Source organism: Acinonyx jubatus, chromosome B2, assembly GCF_027475565.1.
Source record: "Acinonyx jubatus isolate Ajub_Pintada_27869175 chromosome B2, VMU_Ajub_asm_v1.0, whole genome shotgun sequence".
In the NCBI taxonomy this organism is placed as follows: domain Eukaryota; kingdom Metazoa; phylum Chordata; class Mammalia; order Carnivora; family Felidae; genus Acinonyx; species Acinonyx jubatus.
The window spans coordinates 73,188,967-73,210,152 of NC_069385.1; the positions used below are offsets into that span (position 1 = coordinate 73,188,967).

Below are 21,186 nucleotides of genomic sequence, written 5' to 3' on the forward strand. Positions count from 1 at the left end.
GTGTGATGAGTAGCACTAGATTCACAAGATGTAGTCCCCAGCACACGTTATTTTTTTAAGTATTTTATTTATTTATTTATTTATTTATTTATTTATTTTAATTTATTCTCAAGTTAGTTAACATGCAGTGTAGTCTTGGCTTCAGGAATAGAATCCAGTGATTCAACACTTACATATAACACCCAGTGCTCATCCCAACAAGTGCCCTCCTTAATGCCCATCACCCATTTCCCTGCCCCCCATCAACCATCAATTTGTTCTCTGTATTTAAGAGTCTCTTATGGTTTGCCTCCCTCTCTGTTTTTATCTATTCTTTCTTCCCTTCCTCTATGATTATCTGTTAAATTTCTCAAATTCCACATCTGAGTGAAATCATGTGATATCTGTCTTTCTCTGACTATTTCACTTAGCATTTACCCTCCAGTTTCCATCCATGTTGTTGCAAATGGCAAGATTTAATTTTTTTCATCATTGAGTAGTATTCCATGTGTGTTTGTGTGTGTGTGTGTGTGTATGTATGTATGTATATATATATATATATATATATATATATATATATATGTCTTCTTAATCCATTCATCTGTTGATGGACATTTGTGCTCTTCCATAATTTGGATATTGTTGATAGCACTGCTATAAACATTGGGGTTCATGTGCCCCCTTCTAATCAACACTCCTGTATCCTTTGGATAAATTTCTAGTATTGCAATTCCCAGCACACATTTAGACTAGTCCATTAGCAGAACTGTTCCAGCCATGTGTATATAAATACATAAAAGAGGCTTTGCATTTAAGCTCAGTTTGGAGGGGGGCAGTTGAGCCTCACTCACTGCACACACAGGTGGTAAAGACTGGCTTTCTATGAGATGATAGTTCCATGTAGCCAGGAAAGTATTGTTGATATCTCAAATGCATCTCCTTACCAACTTTATTCTCTATACTTTAGTAAAACTTGTTTATGATGTCTGCACCTGATCTTTTGGTTACTGTAAACCTGCTCTTGGCATTTGTCAGTATTGAGGTCATATAGTCCAGTAAATACCAAAAACATCTCCCCATGAATGACCTAATCCTCCATTTATATATTTTAATATTTTCAAGAACCTATAATTGTCAAATGCAGCAGATAAAAACCATAGTTTTAACTTAGAAATTATAAGATTACAGTCTTTTAACTAATTGTCATTAAACTAACTTGCCAGATTGAGTTGTATGCTTACCAAAAGTAGGTTGTGCTTGATCATGTACCTGTTTATGCTGTCTTATTTATTATACTCTCATTTAATTAGGTGTTACATAGCCAATGACAATAATGCAGAAAAGAAGATTACTGTTAAATGCTTTGTGTAAAATACTAGATGAAATGTAGCCTGCCAAAAACAAAACAAAACAAAACCCTGCTGTAAAACTAGGTGTGGACAAGACAGTTATAAAAGTTGGGGAAGGAGGAGCCATAAAAATTTGGAAGTGCCTTTAAATTCTTGGCTTACTTAAAAGGCTTAGAACTAGACAGCATAGATAATGTATTATCAATTATGAAAAGACAGTGTGGAATCCAATCAGCAAATCCATATGCTAATGAAAACTTTGGTTCTAAACCCAAATCTGGGTGAATTAATGTGTTTTTAGTCAAAATGAATTATGTATCATATGTGTTGTGTATCATTTTCAAATGATCTTTTGGTTTAAAGATCTTTTTCAGTTAAATAACCAACTTGTCAGTTCAGTCCTGTTATACAGGATGAGAGGCTCCTGTTGTATGAGCATTGTGACAAATTAAACCTCACATTGCCCGCAGTCATTTCAGGTCTCCTCCCTCACCTAGCTGTAATGTGCACACGCCTAAAGCCACAAAACCCTGTGATCCCTATAGTGCAGTTGCTGCATCCACCTTTCAGTTCTTTTCTGTTCAACAGTCTGTAGGAAAGTGTAAAATATGGGGCAGAGGCTCTCTCTCTGCTCTGGATGAGCTTATTCCTTCTGTCAGCTATTATGGCTGTTGTCTTGCCCTCTCTGAATTCCTGAAGTCCAGATGTTTGCTTGCTTTAGTCCCAGAAATCCAGTTTGCCTTTCCTAACATTGCATTCACTTCTTTAAGCTGGTCTGGTGACTTGCTTTGGTAGCTGACAGTTCAGATACTCTCTTTTTTGTTTTTGCCTCCAGGCTCATGGGTCCCATACCTATTCTACTCATACTTTCCATGGCCTCATCTTTCTCTGAGTTGAGCATCTGCTGAGTTGAGCAGTTGAGCATCTGCTTCATGGTACCTTTTCTTGGTCTTCACTTGGCACCTTTGATGCTTGGGACACAGCTTACGTCTTCTAGACATCATTCTCCTGATCGAATAGCGAAATTATTTTGCTCTTTTAACTATGTTTTCCAACAGAGGCAGAAGACTGGAATGTAACTGTGAAGGCAGCTATGCTTTGCATGTATTGCTCTCAGTTCTGTTCTTCTTTATGCTATTTTGAACTGAACCTAGGGGCAAAGATGAAACTGGAGAGACTAATCTCTTGTAATTTTGTAGCTTGTCCACAGGCATCTGTGGTCACCACCCACCACTAGTTGGCTCTGGATTATTAATTATATATATATCTTGATCATGGTTTTGGATTTTAGAAAGCAAGGCTAGGAGTTCAGTCCAACCATGGAATCCTGGCATATTTTTCCAGTAAACAGATAAAAAGGAGTAAGGTGGGGTGGTAGTGGTAGTGAATGGCTGTTCATTATTATAAAGATGTACTATATCCTTGGGTCATTGTAGAGAATAAACCCAGTGAAGTTACTGTGAATACAACAGCTGAAAAAGGAATAAGAAAACAGTGCTTGTGCTTATAATACTTTGTAGGAATTAGGTTTGTTTGAGCTTCAAGTTTGAAAAAGGACCTAGAGCAGTTTAAAACATATTTTAGACTTATTATTAAAGGAACAAAATGAGAATGATAACATGAACCACTCCATAGTCATGGCCTTCAAAGCACTCTCCTCAAATACTCTTATAAGTGATGCTAAATCAAGGTTGTCCAGTGATATAACAAATAACAATGTATATGAACAAATACCAAGGTCAATATGCCTACACCAATTATTAAGCCAATCTAACCATTTATTTCCAAATAGACTTGTAGGTGTTATTATATGGTTTTGTAGCTCATTCAATACTGAGAATTCTACTTCCCCTGTCTGGAATTTATCAGTTAGATGTAGATTCCACATGTGTTGAAATTGTTAATAAATGTGACTCTGTCTTAACTTACCTTACCTGAAATCAGTTCCTAATGAACAAGGCAAGGCAAGGCAAGGCAAAGGCTTAGGAATATGATTCAGTGGTACAGAAAACAAACACAGAGTATACTCACACTATGCTAAAAACCAAACAAATCCAGGGCATAGGTATAAGGGTAATTCCCACAATAGAAAAAGACACAGTGTCTTTAAATAAAGTAATGCTGGGAGTGTAGGATTCTCATTTTGTACAGTAATGCACAATAGCCAAACAGTGTAAACTGTGTTCTCCAGATACCTTTAGCAGAAAGACATCATCCTGTGCCATTCAGCCAATAGTTACAGACAAAATGTTTACAAACGATAAAGAATTCCATTGGTATTAGTAGGCTATTTTTTGCCACTTCTGCTTGATAGAAGTGCGGGGTGATAATTCAAACAGCAGGAACTTAAATGAATTTGCATGGTGTTTACTAACAAATGCCAACTTGCAGTAATTTAAATTACACTCATTTTAGATACATTGGTAAAATTATATAAATATTTTAAATCACACATCAAAGATTACTTCATTGCTGTATATGCAAAATACTACACATAAAAATTTCTTCCACTTAATAAGCCACATTGCAAAACCAATTTGGAACCTGCTTGCTGTGCTAAAAATATAAGATAAAAACACAATTCCAAAGATCTTAGCAGAGTGTGGATTTTTTTGACAGAAGAAAATACAATATGATTGAGGCCTATCTGGGGCTTCTCATGAGATCTGTTTCAGCTTCCTGCTTCTTGTCCTAAACAGGACGTTGCCCTGAGGACATAGTAAGAAGGACCCTATGAGGGGGGTGGCACCTGGGTGGCTCAGTCGGTTGAGCATCCAACTTTGTTTCAGATCATGATCTCACAGTTTGAGGTTGGTAAGTTGGAGCCCCACATTGGGCTCACTGCTGTCAACCTGTCAGTGCAGAGCCCACTTTAGATACTCTGTTCCCTCTCTCTCTGCCCTTCCCCTGCTCACGCTGTCCCAAAATAAATAAATATTAAAAAAAAGAAGGACACTTTGGGTTACATTAATAACAGGAACAGGGCACTAACACCTATGAAGTTATGTTTATATAATCATGTGTAAGGCAGTGATTCACCTCTGAGCAAGTACTCTGGATCATTTATTATGTAGCATTTTCAGTACTGAGCTGCTGTGCACCTGTGCCATAGTCTTGCCTCATCCTTGGATAATTAGAACCAAGTTATCTTCTCTTACTAAACCTCTCCACTCCTACCACATTATTATCTCTGAGCTATGCATGTATAACTGGTATACTGAATAAGCTAGGTGCAGGACTCTGAGATACTAGAGTAAAATTTTTTCTTTCTAACTTCCCTTATAAAACTTGGTCTCCGATTCTGTTTTTCCATGTTCCTAGATTAAAAAAAAAGATGAAGGTAAGTCCTAGAGTTTTGGGGACCTGAAACAAAGAGCAGGCTCATTTCTGAAATTAAAATGTCCTGTTGAGTGTAATAGTGAAATTTCAAACCTCATTTGATTGGTATCTTTTCTTCTCCACTAGATTGGGCCTGATTCAGGCAGGTACCCTGTAATGGAGGAGGTCATATGATTGGCTTCTCTCTCCATACCATGCTTCCTTTCCTCGGTTAGAAGATGGGTTTCTGACCATTTTGGGCTCGAGCCAAAGGAGGAGAGGGAATTCACAAGAGGCATGATTTGGGCATTTTAGGTGAGGTTATAAGGCTCTAGTATTGCTCTGGTACCTTCTGGATGTGGTGGAGGCAATTTGGCTAGCTCTTTCTCCAGTGGCTTGTGTGTGTGTGTGTGTGTGTGTGTGTGTGTGTGTGTGTATGTGCATGTCCAGATGGCATCACCTTGAAGCTCAGCCAGGGATCCTTGCTCTGGCCCCCGTTCTGTAGTGTGTCCTCCTTCATCTATGCACCTTCCCATAAAATGAAGACTCCACAAGCCCAAGAAGACTAGAAGCCCACAATTCCAGACCCCTTCTCTGTACTGGGACCCTGGGATACCTTTCCAAGTGGCTCTGACCCTGCTTTCTAGTCCCTGCTCATGCCTCTTCCCCAGGTCTATTTTCCAAGAACAGACCACACCCACTGTGTGCACTCCAAAGCCCAGGGGATGGTCAAGGGTGACTTTTTGCTGGGGGGCTGGTAAGTGGGCAGTGGGAGTAAGTGGGGGTGGTAAGTGGGTGGTGGTTTGGGTTTGGGTGTTCATATGAAAGCACGGGGATCTCCTTGCACTACAAAGAGGAGACAGGATGAGAGATCCAGACTGGAGACTTGAGGGCTGGCAACCGCCTCCCCCTACACACCCCCATGCTACCCTTTTGTGCCATGGAACTCAGAGGAGTGTGAAAATTGTAAATCTGAACCTGGTCTTGCAGATCATTCTGTAATTATATTTTTAAAGTAGTAAGATGAAACATTTTATTCAACAATTTATTAGCTTCATTTATACTATTAAGTATTTAGGTAATTGTTGATGGGCCTCTAATTGCATTTTTGCCCTAGACCCCTCTGTGGTTTGTGTGTGTGTGTGTTATCTATTTCCTAGGGGCCTCTAATTATAGTGAGTGTGTGTGTAGGTGTGTGATCTGTTTCCTAGGGGCCTCTAATTATAGTGACATTACTGTAGTCAATGTGTGTGTGTGTGTGTGTGTGTGTGTGTGTGTGTGTACACTTTTTTTCTAGCTCAACCATTGGATTTCTTATAGACCACCCAAACAACTGATCTCTGTTCGGTCCCTTCATCCTTTTAGGCAGAGTGATGTGCTCTTTAAAAATATGTCCCCATAGGTCCCTTTGGCCATGAGAGAACAGGCATCCTTTCCCTATCATCATCAGAAGTGAACATCTCCTATAGGAGGTCTCTTTCTCTTTAGTGCTAGGATGTGCTTCTATATACAGCCTCTCTCTTAGTTTCCTACTGGAAAGAGGTTGTCTTCATCCTCTCAAATGCCAGGGAACACGCAGCAAGTTCTCCCTATGGTTCTCTCAAAGTTACTTGCACTTGGCATGAAATAATGGGGAAAGATCTCTTCTGGATGCTCCATGGGGGTGTGAGGTTCTATACAGTCCACTGACAACCCTCCAGGACAGTCCTTCTTCCCTAATATCTCCAATATCACCCCCATGAGGCTGGAGGTGGATGAGCATTAATGCTGGCAGACCTGGGTTCCCACTCTCCTTAGCTTGCTCAGCATCGATAGTCTAGGATCTCCCTTCAGAGAGTCCTTGACAGATACTGTATTTATGGACCTTTGAGGTCTCCACCAAAATTCCTCAGTTTCAGGAAAAGCCAAATTTAACATCCTGTTACATTTGCATTTGAGGGAGGCTCAAATCCCACGTTCTTACCTCTCCTGCTATGGAAGATGGGGGCGGGGGGACTAACAGAGAGAACCGCAAATGTGTGTAAGAAAATAAATGTTTAGATCTCCAAACAAAGGGAAAGTAAAAGATAAGAACATGCTAAAATCCAGCAAGTAGTGTAGACTTACAAGCAGAAAAGGAAAAGAACCAGTTTAAGAAGCAGGTTAGAATGTTAAAAATGAGCTAAGCCAACCTCACATCAAAGGAAAACTGAGCGATAGACATAGTTTCTACAACTACCAAGAAAGATGCAATGGAATTGATGTCCTGGAATCACGGAAAATTCAGAAGCTGTGGATTTCAAGATTTTTGTGCAATCCATGCCAGGAATCCTACTGGTTTGTAGTCAATCCTCAAAGGCATAGTCTTCAAAAGCATCAGGAAGAGGTTCAGTGAGGGAGATTGCCAGGGATGATTATCCTGCTAAGACAGGTGGGCTGATCAGAGAGCAACTGCTCCAAGAAGCATGTTTTGAAGATGTTTGTTAAGAAGCAAGAGGCACTGGCAGCAGCCACTGTGTCTCAGGGAAAGCATGTCTTGCCTGACATAGATGAGAAAATGCAGACACAAGAGCAGCCACTCAACCATACAGCTATTAGATTCATTTTTAGGTGAAGGAGAGGTCTGGTTTAGGCTGCTCTTCAACACAATTTGGTCAGAAAAAAAATGTGGTATTTTGATGCCCATTTGATACACTGTTTATTTCTCATTTTGTTCAGAATCTGTAGGAGTGAGATTATTACCTTGAGAAACTACAATTCTCTTGACCCTTGTCAAAGGCTGAGTAGACACAGCCTCTTAGTCAGAGATACAGACCTGCTCACCTCTTGGTCGAGGTGAGGACCTCAGGTCCTCAGCTCCTGTCCTTCTTGGAGGCAGAATGATATGAAGCACATTGGAAAGAGACCTGCAGGAAGAATGCCAAAATAGCACTTGGCAATTATAACCTTGTGACTATTTCTCTAGGAAAGGAGATGCTCAGATTCTACACGACTGGTTACGTTTATTGGCACAAAAATATGAGGGAAAACTTCTGAGAAAATGTAAGAATTTAATATAAATACCCCTCAAAAGCAAAAAACTCCATTTGCTTTGTTTGTTGTGCTCATTAAACCATCTCGCTTTTTTTCTTCTTAGTTGTCCATTCACTGGAATATATTGCTATCTTTTTCTCCAGGCTTTTAGCTTCATCCTATTCAGGGAATTACTCTCACCTCCGCCCATGAGGACTGGTTTTTTTGCAATTAAAAGAAACTAGTAACTACTGACTGGGGAAAATATGTTAGCTCAATGTGTTTGATACTATCTGCTGCCTAGACTCATGGCTTTATTTGCCTCACTGATGCTGGTGCTCTTGCCAAGATTTTCTCTTTTGCCTGTTTTTGATCTGTTGGGTGCTGATCTACAAGTACTGCTCTGCCCTTTAGCTTAGTCAGATAACTGAGATCCATGACTTAATGTCTGCTTTGAATTTCATGCTGGAGTAGGTGGGTGTGTGTCTTTGGGTACTAAGTTAATAAGTTTAGGTGAGTCAGTGGTCCACCTTTCTGTCCTCAAAATAAGGATGGTTTTGGTGTGTGTTTACAGGTATGTGGATTTCTCATAGACAAGTGTCTGAATACTCTAAAGACTAGTTAGCAATTTTGCACTGCCTTCTATTCCAAAGGGTTGTGCAACAACTTACAAATACACAAACAACAACAACAACAACAACACAAAACAAAAAAGAAAAAAAAAAAACAGAAAAAAAAGTGAGTAAATAGGAAAAAAAGAGAAATTGGATTGGAAAAATCGGATGAAACCAGGGATGAGGTTAGCACACAAAAATGGATGCTGAGGCCTGCCACACTTGCTGCATTTAAGAGCATAGGTTTTCCTTTGGGTTTTCTAGCAGTCAACTCAGAGAGAGAAAAAACAAAAATACACAATTTTCTATGAACATAATAAAAACATTCACAAGAAGGACAATTATTCTTGAATACTATGAATACTAGGGGGATGCTTTCTGTGTTTTCATAAAGACAATTCTCTGAAATTTAATGAACCACATCATTAGTAATGTCCTCATGGTGAGACAATAGTGAATATCCCAGGGTTGTTCTTTTAGCATTATCCCTTAACATAGCTGATGTAATTATTAAACATAGTGCATTCACCAAGAGCAATTCTACAGGGACCAGACAGTGTGTTCAAGTCACATGGCCCTCAGAGTTTCAACTTGATTCAGGACAAATTGAAGTTTACAATTTATGGACTGCTTATCCAAAGTTTGGGCAATCCTTCTTAAATAGTGCTTCTCTCAATGGAAAATTTTGACAGCTACTGGGAAACAGTAGGTAGGAGGTTATGGTTCCTTTATAAGTTCCTGGAGTGAAGACAGTCCATATTATTGGTTAAATTCAGAATCTTATTTCTTTATAGTCAGGTAGGCTGGAAAGTAAGACTGACATTCTCTCAAATTTGGAGATTCTTAATGATCTCACTTCTATAAGTGAGCCCAGGTAATTTGCATGTATAGGATCGTTGCTTTTCTTTGCTCAAGCATAGTGAAAAATTAATGATGCAAGCAACTAAGTTCTATTACTAAGGGCTTAAATGCAATAATTTTAGTCTAGACATTTTTTGAAGGGGGTGTTGAGAAAAAAGTTACTCAAGCATAAAAAATAATTCAGTAAACATCTATGAAATATGTAGATTTAAACATTCAGTTTCCTGGTGAACTTTCCAAAGAAAACAGATTGCAAAATGTATCCCAAAAAGCCCCAATGATTTCACCATGGCTGTAGGATATAAGCAAGTTAAATTTTGGGTGAGTCCATTCAAAAATGAAAAAATTAACTTTTGAATAATTGACATGTCACCAGTCTTCCTGGTAGTAATTAGATAATGGCACATTTTCTTACCTTCTACTTTCAACTTGTAATTGATTCCATTAATACCATTTTGCTGAGTTATTCAAGTAAAACTTATTTCTAACAGAACTCTTCCTACTATATAGCTTAAAATATTATGGAAATTTCATCCACCCATTTCTCTACCTTTCACATATGAGTTATTCACTTTAAGACACTGTGAGTCCTTTTTATCAGGAAGGTAAAACTTTTCTAGAGGCCCCATTGAAGATTTTTGCTTGTGTACATTAGCCAGAACTGTGTCACATGACCACTTGTAGCTGTGGTGGAGATTGGGAAAGTGAGCATTTAGCTTTGCCAGCCTCTAGAGAGAAAGGCACATCAGGAAGAGTGGGAATGGGTGTTTGGTTACCAACAGACAATGTTTTCTACAACAGTGCTCTATGCCATAATAAGAAAGGTGGTGGTGGAAGTAGGTTTTAGGTATTCCCTTATACTTAAATTTAGATATTTTCATTAGCAAATGGATAGGGGGCACACAAGGAACTATTGTAACAGAGTTAACACAAAGCAGGAGGAGGCTCAAGGCAATAGTCCTAACATAGAAAGCCCTAAGTCGTCTTCCTCTTCTCCTTTTCAGTCCTAAGTCTTCTATTTATCTTTTAATGTAGCAGGTTTTTGTGCACTTCTTCATAGCACGCCAATATATCTTTCTGTTTCATCTGGAGGCATTTCTGTGGCCCTTATCTGAAAATTGAGAAGAAAGACTTCAAATTTGGTATCCTGCCTTTGAATGAAGTATTTGATGGAAAATATTTTGGAAAATAAAAACATACCACAAGAAAAAGTGGTGTAGTTATTATGTAATTGAGCAAGTATGTAAAATAGTCACATCTCTCTCTTTCATTTTATATTAGAGGTGTAATCAACAATTATTTTTTGTGTGATATTTATTGCATAAGAAACATATTGGGGGAGAAAAATAATTATATCTTCATTATTTGAAGCAACTGTTTTTACCTTAGAAAGACATCCGGTAGAATGTTTTCAGCAGCAAACAACAAATGCCTCATCTCTAATGACTTAAAAAATAATGAGATCTATTTAAGTCCCATAATAAGTGCCTATGTAGGTGGACTGCAGGAGTCACTTCAGGTTACCTCTGCCTTCCTCGGAGAGGCTCTTGGCTCCACCCTCTTCTGTGTATTGGTACCATTTGTAGGCTGGTACCAAAATTACCACAGTTCAGAGCATCACATATAAAACAAATTTCCATAGAAGAGCTTATTTTCAAGAGCAAAGAATCCTCAAAGTGTTATTTAGACTGGCTTCATTACAATCACCTGGGAACTTGTTAGAAATGAAATTCTCAGGACCCACTACAGAACCATCAAAATTGGAAGGAAGAGGGGTATGAAAAGGGGAGGGGGGAATAGGGAGGGGGTTAGGCCTTGGGACTTCAAAACTTCCCCAGACTAAGAATCTTTGGTTTCACCTAATTGTGACCCATCCTCTGGACTACGAATAGCCTGATCCCAGACTTCCCAGAACACATGTTCTTGAGAAAAAGGTGGATATCTGTATGGAACCATGGTCCTGTTGGGAAGGATGATGGCTGTTGATTGGCAAGGCCACCAAGAGCACCTTCTTCACATGTTCCATGGTTATAAGCTCAGCATAGATCCAAATTAATACTCTCTTTTCCCTCTCTTAATGTTATAATGTATTTTCATATTGTTATATAGTTTTATTTCATAATTATTGCCTTAATGTCTACACAATGAATTGAGTCATTTTGAAGTTGAAGTGTATGTAATTTTCACAAACTTAAAAAATGTTCATAAAGACTCTGAGGAGCTGGTGTTATATAAGCTTAAAATTACCATAGAAACAGACTCTGCAAAGCTATGCTATCAGAGGCATAACAGACGTGTGTGTGATGATGTGTCAAACACGAGGAAAACATAGCTTTTGGGAGCTGTGCTCAGTGTTTTTCTACCTTCCCTGGTGACAGAACTTGTATGGAGATAATTCCAAGTAAAAAAAAATGTACAAGGGTACAGCCATACACTATAATTAGTAGAATACTAGTTCTTCTAAGTATGCAATGGAAATACCATGACTCATGCTGGAGAGCTAAATATTTGGGAGCTCAATGCCACATATTTCCTAACTTTATTATGACAGTGATCACATAAAGTAGGAAGAAAACTAATTGACAAATCAAACAATGGATACCTATTAGGCACCTATAAGAAATACCTACAAGACAGTATGTTAGGGACTATGCAAGAGAAGGAAGAGTAAAATGTGATCCCTGCTCTTGAGATGCTTATATTATTGTTGACAGATGAATCAATGAATATAAAAAGGCAGCTAATTCAAGGAGCCAGACAAATAACTAATAAAAGGCCAGGCATCTATCAAATGGCTATTATCAAAAATGAGATTAATAGGTGCTTAGTGGAAGATTTTGGATTAAGGTGAGTGGGGCAAAATCATAGAGGAGTGATTGCAGCAGGATTCCAAAAGACAGCCTGCATTTAGGTCTACATAGGAGGATCACTGAGTAGTATAGTTAGGTGAGAGAAAGGCACAAGGATACAGCCTTTTGAGGATGAAGGAGTAGACCAGTCTTGTTTGAAAAGTGAAATAAAGTCCATTCCTATTGTGTTTCTGGTTAAAACATCTGGTACTTTTACTCTCTAAATGTAAGCGGGAGACTTGTATACAGTGATATTGGAGATATGAGTGTGGACTAGAGGTGTTAATGAACATGTTATGGTTTTAAGCTTTCCTGTGCCTCAGTTTCTTCATCTATAGAATAGGACTAATAATATACACCTCAAAAGGTTTTTATGAGGATTAAATGAATTAGTACAAGTGCATGGAACCCAGTAATTGTTCAGTAAATGTTTGTATTATAAGTACTACTAGTATTATTATCGTATTAGCAATGGCAGACCCTTAAAGATTATTAAACAGAATATATTAATGATCCAATTTGCATTTAAAAAAATTACCCTGGGGGCACTTGGGCGGCTTAGTCGGTTAAACATCTGACTTTGGCTTAGGTCATGATCTCACTGCTCCTGAGTTCGAGCCCCACATTAGGGTCTGTGCTGACAGCTCAGAGCCTGGAGCCTGCTTCGGATCCTGTGTCTCCCTCCCTCTCTGCCCCTGCCCTGCTCATGCTCTGTCCTTCTGTCTCTCAAAAATAAATAAACATTAAACATTTTTTAAATAATAAAAAATAAAATAAAATAAAATAAATTCCCTGGCTGTAGTGTAGAGAATGGATTGAAGTCAGAGGAAAGAATAGGCAGAATAGTGAAATTAGAAGGAAGTTGCAATAATCTTGCTGACAGAGGGTGGAGCCCTGGGTTAGCCAGTAGAAATGCATTGGATTGGTATGTGTAGTATTTGGGTATTTCTTCCAACTATCAAACTAATAATTACTGAGCTCTTACCATGTGCCAGGTACTGTCTCAATGCGGGGGTACAATGGTAAGCAAGAAAGGCAAGGTTCTTTTCCATTTAGAGCTTAGATTACAGGAAGGGAGATAGATTAAACCACATGCTAACTAATAGGTGAAAGACCTATCAATTGGGATAGGATTTATGAAGGTAACAAACAAATGAGGGGCTAAGAAAATAACAAGTCAGGGGTAAAAGTGAGGCTAGTTTTTGATGCTTCTTTTAGAAGAAGCCACTCCAAAGTGGCTTTGAAGCTGAAAACTAAAGGAAGAGAAGAAAAAGCTTTCCAAGGGAAGTGGGGTTCAGGCATTGGGAATGGCACCCACAGAACAGAGCCAGTGTTCCTGGAGCCCTGGGAGCACAAGCAGGAGCAATGTGAACAGCAATGGGAGAGGTTTGCAGGAGCCCTGTTATGTGGTCTTCCAAGTCTTGAAAAGGGGTTTGGATTTGACTTTAACTGCAATGGAGAGTCTTTGTAGTGCTTAAAGTAGGAACGTGAGAGACACTTAGGCTTCATGGTGCTGTTGTGGGGCTGTTGTTGGAGAAGACCGAGGAGTTTATTAAATCCAATAATGAACAATTGGGAATGAGTTGTGTAGAAGGTATAAACAAAATGCTCTGTCACTCAAAGAAAGGCATTGCAGTGAATGTGTCCATTTTAGATGGAGAAGCCTGAGTGTATAGAGTTATACTTGCTAATGTAGTAGACCAACTTCTAAGAAGATATCCCTTCTATTTGACTAACACTCTAAAGAACCTATAATGTTAAAAGCAATCTTTTTTTAAAATAACTAAAATGATAGGTTTTTCTGTTCATTTCATATAGAAGAAAATTGTAGATATTTTCATCTTTACCTAATTTTAAAAATGCCTTTCTGAAATTTCACCTATTTTTAGATCATCTCTTCTGCTCCTAAAATATTACTTTTAGTATCATACGTTGGAAAAACTGTTCCAACAGGCAAGGTCAGTAGCGAACAAAGAACTGAATCTTAGAACTCTAGAGTTTTGGAAGTGTAAGGACAGCTAGCTTTCATCTTGTCCAAATTTCTACCTCTTATCAGGATTCTTTTCTATAAAACCCTCTACACTGCAATGAACAGCTCATCTGTGGGCTGAGCCACCACTCCCACACTCAACTGACCCCCAGGCAGACAATACTACATCTTTCTTAAATTGAATTTTATATTGCTATGATAGCTGCTTTGAATTTCACACATTGGTTCTACTTTTACCTTCTGAATTAACAGAGAAAACATCCACATCCTCTTCCTTTAAAATATTTCATAATGGTGAATTCAGTTCCTGCATGCCTTCACAAATATTTCTTTTTTTAAGCCAAACATTTTCTATTCTCCTTTTTTTTTCAATATATGAAATTTATTATCAAATTGGTTTCCATTCTCTTTTTTTTTTAAGTAAGAAAATCTTTGTCAATTTACCTCATCAATCTGGCCACCCTCTTCTATTCTAATAGTTAATGGTCCTCTATCTCTAAAACTTAAAAAGTAGTTAAGAGTAACTAGACTTACATTGTGGTTCATGTGGAACTGTAAGTAGTTAAAACTCCTAATTTTCATTTGAATAAAGGAAATTTTCTTCTGGCCTGTCTTTGTGTCTTGAATTTTTTTGAACAAAAGCTTAGGATTTATTGTTATTTTTGTTTAAATTTTATTTATTCTTGCACTTCTAGTTATCATCTAAGTATTTTGGAAAAAAAAAACTTGAATACTTATTCAGCCAGTTATTGGATTAAGTGTATTTTAGGTTGTGTTCAAAAGACACTTAGCAACCATTATCATGCCATCTTTGTCTTTATCTCTTCTCTGGAAAAATGATAGAAAGTCATAGAAAAGAACGTAGTTTAGGACAGAACTCTTGTGACTTTTCAGTAGTCTGATATTAATATGTTAATTTACACTGTAATAATAATTGCTTATCAAGTGTAAAGTGCTTCAATAACTGCATTGCATTTATTTATTTAATATTATATCCTATAAAGATGGTACTACTATTATTTCATTCTTATAGTTGAAAAAAAGAGGAGCTTAAAATCAAAGTAACCTCTCAGGGTCACCTGCTAAAAAGCTATAGAGTTAAAATTTTTAAACTAGAAAAATCTGAAACCAAGCCCACACTCAACCACTGAACAGTCTTCTCTTTGAGCCATCTAGTTGTATTGTATCCAACCGTTTTCATTTTGATCTCAAGAGTGCAGGTGAGTATTTTGGCCAACAATAGCTTAAAGTCCATTTTCAAAATACTTATTTCTCTGGTTTACTAGTGTTTTACCACAATTTTAAAAAAAGGCAAAGAGAAGAATTTAACTTATGTGGGGAACACAGAGTTTCTTTATTTTAAGGACTTTGCCTATAACATGATGTACATGTGTACAGAGTCCATTTGAGTCATTTATCCCTCAGTATGAATGACTGGCTTTGATTGTAGGAAGAAGATAAAGCATCACTGTATCTTTTCTATGTTCCAGTCAGAAGTGGTGTTGAGGCATTAAAGTAAGCCCCAATCAAGAGAGTCAGTACAGGACTACTTTCTTACATCATACACAAAAATAAATTCAAAATAGTTGAAAGACCTAAATGTGAGACAGGAAACAATCAAAATCCTAGAGGAGAAATCAGGAAGCTACCTCTTTGACCGTGGCCACAGCAGCTTCTTACTAGACATGTCTCAGGAAGAAAGGGGATAAAAGCAAAAATGAACTATTGGGACCTCAGTAAGTCAGTCAGAGAAAGACAGATATCATACGTTTTCACTCATTTGTGGAACTTGAGAAACTTAACAGAAGACCATGGGGAAAAAGAAGGGGAAAAAGTAGTTTCAAACAGAGAGAGAGGCAAACCCATAGGAGACTCTTAAATACAGAGAACAAACTGAGGGTTGTTGCGGGGGGGGGGGGGTGTGAGGGAGAGGGGAAAATGGGTGATGGGTATTGAAGAGGGCACTTGTTGGGATGAGCACTGGGTGTTGTATGTAAGTGATGAATCTCTGGAATCTACTCCCAAAACCAAGAGCACACTGTATACACTATATGTTACCTAACTTGACAATAAATTATATTAAAAAAAAAAGCTTCTGCAAAGTGAAGGAAACAATCAACAAAACTAAAAGGCAACCGATGGAATGGGAGAAAATATTTACAAATGACATATCGGATAAAGGATTAATATCCAGAATCTATAAATAACTTATTAAGCTCAACACCCAAAAAACAAGTAATCCAGTGAAGAAATGGGTAGAAGACACGAATAGACATTTATCCAGAGAAGACATCCAGATGGTTAACAGACACATGAAAACATGCTCAACATCAGAGAAATACAAATCAAGACCACAATGAGATACCACCTCACAGCTGTCAGAATGGCTAAAATTAACAACCCAGGAAACAATAGATGTTGGTAAGGATGTGGAGAAAAGGGAACCCTTTTGCAAACTGATGCAGTCACTCTGGAGAACAGTATGGAGGTTCCTCAAAAAATTACTGATAGAATTACCCTACAACCCAGCAATTGCACTACTAGGTATTTATCCAAAGGATACAGGAGTGCTGATTCAAAGGGGCACATGCACCCCAAAGTTTATAGCAGTGCTTTCAACAATAGCCAAATGGTGGAAAGAGCCCAAATGTTCATCAACTGATGAATAGATAAAGAAGATGTGGGGTGTGTATATATATATATATATATATATATATATATATATATTCAATATATATATCTATACATATATCCAAAAGAATGAAATCTTGCCATTTGCAACAACATGGATGGAACTAGAGTGTGTTATGCTAAGCGAAATAAGTCAGTCAGAGAAAGACAAATATCATATGATTTCACTTATATGTGGAACTTATGAAACATAGGAGAAGGGAGAGAAAAATAAGATAAAAACAGAGAGCAAACCATAAGAGACTCTTAAATACAGAGAACAAACTGAGGGTTGTTGGAGGGGTGTTGGGTGGGGGTGGGGATGGGCTAAACAAGGGATGGGCATTAAGGAGAGATCTTATTAGGATGAGCACGCTGTGTTATATGTAAGTGATGAATCACTGGGTTCTGTTCCTGAAATCAATATTACACTGTATTTTAACTAACTTGAATTTAAATAAATAAATTTTTAAAAAGATGGTATAAACAGAAGTTATTTAAAAGATGAAATTTAAAGAGTACATTATTTGAGGAGAAAATTTCAAAAAAAACCTTAATTTTGGGGGATTGTCAAGTAAAAAAGAGGAAAGAAATGGCACCCATAATTCCACCATTTAGAGATAATATGTCTTAGCAGAAATGTGTATATTCCATACCTTTTTCTGTGTTTTTATTTTTATCTTTTAAAAAATTAAGAAATTTACTTTTTCATGCAGTTTTAAGTTCACAGCAAAATTGAACAAAAATACAGAGTGCTCCCGCACACCCCTTGCCCCCACACATGCATAGCTTCCCTCATTATTAACATTCCCCACCAGAGTGGTACATTTGTTACAATTGATGAACCTACATTGACACATCATAATCACCCAAAGTTTGTAGTTTATGTTATGGTTTACTCTCAATGTTGTACATTCTGTGGGTTTGGATAAATGCATAGTGACATGTATCCACCATTATAATATCAGGGAGACTAGTTTCACTTCCCTAAAAATCCTGTTTTCTGCCTGTTTATTCCACCTTCCCCCTAACCCTTGGAAACCACTAATTTTTTTACTGTTGCCATAGTTTTGCCTTTTCCAGAGTGTCGTATAGTTGGAATCATAGCCTTTTCAGATTAGCTTCTTTCACTTAGTAATATGCATTTAAGACTCCTCTATGTCTTTTTGTGGCTCAATAGCTCATTTCATCTTGGCACGGAGTAATATTCTGTTGTCTAGATGTACCATAGTTTATTTATCCATTTACCTATTGAAGGACACCTTGGTTGCTTCCAAATTTTGGCAGTTATGAATAAAGCCGCTATAAACATTCATGTGCAGGTTATTAGGTGGACGTAAACTTTCAGTTCATTTGGGTAAATACCCAGGAGCACAATTGCTGGGACATATGGTAAGAGTATATTTAGTTTTGTAATTGAGGTACACATTTTAAGCTCAACTGAGCCATATCGAGGATTGAATTACAAAGTTAGGTTTCTCTAGGGCTCATAGTGCCTCATCTCTCTTATTTTTGACTTTCCTCTCCAGCCTGACCTTTTATGTACTGCTTCTGTCTTGTAATTTTTGCTGGTTTGTGGGGCTGATCCAGCACTGACTCAACATATAACCTTTCTAATCAGTGTACATCATCCTCTGGTGTCTCAGTTCAAATTCAGGAAGGGAACAGTCTGATTGGCTCAATCTAGCCTGTTAGATTGATTGATTTGCTTCCACTTTGGTGTCCAAGCAGCTGGGGCAAGGGTTCAAAGCCTTTAGTCAGACCTGCCCTTCAGGAGAGATTTAGGGAATAGTGGGGAAGGGGTGTAATTTCAAATCAGGGAGTTTAAGTTAGGAGGTTATTCTTTGTCTATACCATTACTACTGATCTCAGTTAACTGGTTTCTCTCGTCTAATTATTAACAATAGCACTCCCTTTTAATTTTAAAACTATTCTCATTTGGATGATAAATTGTATGTGGACCTGAAGTACAACCTACTTAAATGCTCTGACTGGTATTATCTGTGATTATCAGGTACATGGTAGGGGGGGGTATTCTAGAAATCTTCTTTCCTGAAGACTTCTCTGTATTTTGGGAGTAAGTAAACTGCATAGAATAAGAAAACAAGGAAAAGGAAATCAAACTATGTTCAAATTGTAGTCTGCAGGAGTTTGATTACATTTTGTTTCAGATGAAGTGAGTATTCTTAACAGACAAAATGAAACAGTTCAGAAATTTTCTGAAGTTGATCATCTTCTATTACTAATATACTTTAGTTAAATGCAAATGAACATAAAAGGACAGTAGTCCTCCCTTATTTGTGTTTTTTCTTTCTGCATTTCAGTTACCTGAGGTTAACTGTGATCCAGAAGCAGACGATCCTCCTTTGGACATAGTCTGAAGGTCAACAGTAGCCAAATGCTAGGTCACAATGCCTACATCATTCACCGCACATTCACCTCAGGCATTTTATTATCTCACATCATCACAAAAAGAAGGGTGAGTATGGAACAATAATATATTTTGAAGAAAGAGAGACCACATTCACATTACTTATTATAGTATATTGTTATAATTATTCTATTTCATTATTATTTATTGTTGTGATCTCTTACTATGCCTAATTCATAAATTAAACTTTATCATAAGTATGTGTGTACAGAAAAAAAAACATAGTATATATAGAGTTTGGTACTATCTGCAGTTTCAGAAATCTATTGGGGATCTTGCAACGTACCCCCAAGGATAAGGGGGGACTACTGTAAATGTCTTATTGGCTCAAATTTACCTGTTAATTAAAGAGTTCTTATATTTTGCATCTTTCCAATATTTGAGCAAACCATATATTTAGTGACAATAGTTCTATCATATAAATTCAATAGTTCTTCCTGAAAGGTAATTAATAAGTAAATGGTTGGTTTTTGTGCCCATTTAAATAATTCTTTTTTTTTTTTAACTTCCCTTCTCAGGCATGGTTTTCTTTCAACATTGTTTATTAGATCCCAAGCAGCTCTGAAATTAAAATAAATATTTTTAACTTTTTAGGGCTACTTTAAATTTACTTCAGCTTTAGTTTGTAATCCTAAAAGAGAAAGGGAAAAAAAAGGAATGGGTTCTATAAACTATATTGGTTCTTGTGACAGGCAATAAACATTTGTTAAAATATGATTAAAGAGATCTACCTGAGATGATGGCAACTCTGCTGTTTTCAAGGATAAATATTCAAATGGTCAACATGAATTATTTCACATTTTTCTTCTATGTTTCTTTATTACATTCTTTAAATAAGTCATAGAGGATGTTATGTAGGGAATGAAACGACGATCACATTAGAACTTGATTATTGGAGGTTTGGGAGATGGTTGTTCAATTTTAATTCTGTGCACTGGTATTATTTCAAAATCCTCTTAGGAAAAAAAATCTATAAAGACAGTTCTGAGGATATCAGAATTGTAAACAATAATTTTGACAATCTGCCTGACACCATCCAAGTGATAAAAGGGACAAGAGTGTTCCAAAGTGGAGGAATAAAAAAACGTTATGGAAAAGTGCTAGTTTCCAAGAGTGCCAAGCCCCACAGATAGAATCACCAATTTATCAAATACTGTTATAACATCCAATTCAACATAATGGGGCTTTTTCCATAGTCTGGCTTACAGCCCATGCCAGCATTGCTTTTCTGCTGTCGATACAAAGAAATCTATTACACTAAAAACTGATAGAATAGAACTGGATGTTGATTGCAAATCTCTGCTGCCTTGTCAGCAGACTCCTATTAAATGGAGACATTGTCCTTTCGAAAAGGAGTTGGGTACAGTAACTCCTGGAATACAATGGCATATATTCTTAATGCATTTTGACATGTTGACAGATTCCCCCCCCCCCACCCCCACCCTTTCTTCTTTCAGAGCTCTGTCCTCAGACCAGTCCCAACTGTGGTTGATTACACTTATGTCTCATACGGTAGATTCATACTGTATCTCCTTACAGATGATTTCCTTGCCCTTCCCACCACTACCAGCTAACTTCAGGACACCCCACCCTTTTATCACTGCCATGTCTTAATATGGCCACAGTAAGCTGTAATTCATCAGGAGTTACTCTAGTTGTTTCACATATATATATGTCCTGACCATATTGTTAAGGATCATGTGCTTGAGTAATTTGTATTCTTTAAATATCAGGTATTCTATTCAACAAATGGAAATCACTTTCTGAATGCTGAATAAAGAAAGCCACATGGCCTTCAATTTTTTTTTCCATTTTACTGCTTAAATGCAGATACTCAGATGGAGTTAATATAACACTATTAAGTCCTTCTCTGCAGGGCACTCTTTAAGGCACGGAAGTGGCCTCAGTATGTGTTCACATGGTCATATGATTTTGTGTAATTTGTAATAGTTATCATTTTAACCTTAATTAGTTAACATTGTTGTCTTCTTCCACTCATAGTCACCCCTGTCACACTTCCTTTCACACTGAGTGGTATTAGAGTGGCTTGCAGTCATTTTCAACTCTAGATTAGATATTTGGCTGTCGTGGTGGAGAAAAAGCTTCCAGGAATATGCTCACCACTCCTTGTGCT

General features: G+C 37.4%; 1 long non-coding RNA gene across 1 annotated transcript in view; it reads left to right on the forward strand.

The window, feature by feature from the left end:
* The window catches only part of LOC113598499 (uncharacterized), a 190,929-nt gene extending 171,479 nt beyond the window's left edge, over positions 1–19,450 (forward strand). Inside the window, exon 7 of the long non-coding RNA XR_003419124.2 lies at positions 18,946–19,450. This is a non-coding gene — a long non-coding RNA (uncharacterized LOC113598499). The remainder of the gene's footprint in view (positions 1–18,945) is intronic.
* Positions 19,451–21,186: the final 1,736 nt, after the last annotated feature.